The sequence below is a fragment of the Tenrec ecaudatus genome, chromosome 7 (genome assembly GCF_050624435.1).
Source record: "Tenrec ecaudatus isolate mTenEca1 chromosome 7, mTenEca1.hap1, whole genome shotgun sequence".
In the NCBI taxonomy this organism is placed as follows: Eukaryota; Metazoa; Chordata; class Mammalia; order Afrosoricida; family Tenrecidae; genus Tenrec; species Tenrec ecaudatus.
In genome coordinates this window covers 12380725-12382473 of record NC_134536.1, presented here as the reverse complement: position 1 = coordinate 12382473, position 1749 = coordinate 12380725, and the positions used below count along the sequence as shown (strand labels likewise).

At 47.0% G+C, this 1749-nt stretch overlaps 1 pseudogene; it reads left to right on the top strand.

Moving 5' to 3' along the window:
- The first annotated feature begins 636 nt into the window (after positions 1 to 636).
- Positions 637 to 1345, top strand: LOC142452637 (Golgi SNAP receptor complex member 2 pseudogene; annotated as a pseudogene).
- The last annotated feature ends 404 nt before the right edge of the window (positions 1346 to 1749 follow it).

Below are 1749 nucleotides of genomic sequence, written 5' to 3'. Positions count from 1 at the left end.
CTTATCAAAGGTTCTGAGGTTCCTGATAGGAGAAAATTATTTTTTTTGCTTACTTCAATACTATCTTAATTGATTTGGTCATGAACTCCTGGTGTGCCTGTGGGGGAATGACAGGGAACAATCGGCCAGCCCTTACAGGGTTGCAAAGAACACTTAAGGAATTGCTGCTTTAAGGTGATCAAGGTGGACTTGAGACTTCCTTCTTACTCAGCGCAGGCTATGGAAAGCCTTGCTCTGCACCTTTGACTTTGTTTTATGCACATGCAGATACTGCATTTTGATTGGGCTCAATTATCTGGAAATGCCATTAGCTTATTCTCAGTGTCCTGCCTTCTCTGATCTATTTATAAGATCAGCCACTGAAGTTTAATTTTCATATTGATGAGGAAGTGTGCTTAATGTTACAGGATCGGTTCCAATGACGTAGGAAGTCAAGCAGGGGAAATCTATTCTGATCAATACATTTGTTTTTCAGATTTTGACAAAATACTCTAGACATGAAGCTGCAAAAGGGTGAGCATGATGTGATCCCTACACTGCTTTTTATTACACCGTGTTAAAAAATAATATGGTTTTATTGATGATAGACACTAGAATGTGCTTACATGAAGCTATAATTGAAAGTAGCGGAGCCCGCGCTGGAGCCGGCAGGGCCGGCTTCATGGAACCGCTGCTGTACCAACAAACTCACAAGCAGGTCCACGAGATCCAGTCTCACATGAGACGCCTGGAGAGAGCCGACAAGCAGTCTGTGCACATAGTGGAAAACGAAATCCAAGCGAGAATAGACCAGATCTTCAGCCAGCTAGACCGTCTGGAGATTTTGTCCAGCAAGGAGCCCCCGAACAAGAGGCAGAATGCCAAACTCCGCGTTGACCAGCTGAAGTATGATGTCCAGCACCTGCAGACTGCCCTCCGGAACTTCCAGCACCAGCGGTGAGCCAGGGAGGAGCAGGAGAGGCAGCGAGAGGAGCTCCTGTCCCGCACATTCACCACCAACGACTCTGACACCACCATCCCCATGGACGAATCTCTGCAGTTTAACTCCTCCCTCCAGAAAGTCCACCACGGCATGGATGACCTCACTGGAGGCGGCCACAGTATTCTGGAGGGACTGAGGGCCCAGAGAGTGACCTTGAAGGGGACTCAGAAGAAGGTCCTGGACATCGCCAACATGCTGGGCTTGTCCAACACTGTGATGCGGCTCATCGAGAAGCGGGCCTTCTAGGACAAGTACTTCATGCTCGGCGGCATGCTGCTCACTTGCCTGCTCATGTTCCTCGTGGTGCAGTACCTGACGTGAGCCAGCCTGCGCCCACTCCGCAGCCGGACGGCGCCCTCGGTGTGCGAGTGTGTGCGCTTGCGTGCACGCATGTGCGCCGGCAAGAGTGGGGACCAAGAGGCTGCCTGTTGATGTGGTTCTGTAACCTTGTGGGAGTTTCAGACACGCTGTTTCCTGTGACATCTTGAAGAGGGTGCTAATGCCACTGAGATACACAGTGCTTAGGAAAAAAGAAAAAAAAAAAGAAAGTAGCAAACATTGATATTTCTGTATAATCATCAAACTACTTAATGATTCCTAAGAAAAATCATCCTTCATGTATACATTTCTAACATATATTTGAAAAACACCATCAACCAGTTACTACTAAGAACTCTAGTGATGGTATAAATTAATTTTTATCTTTGAAGGTCTATCCACACGAGTCAATCTTAATTTTAAGAAGATTGCTACCCCCCTCGATAAAA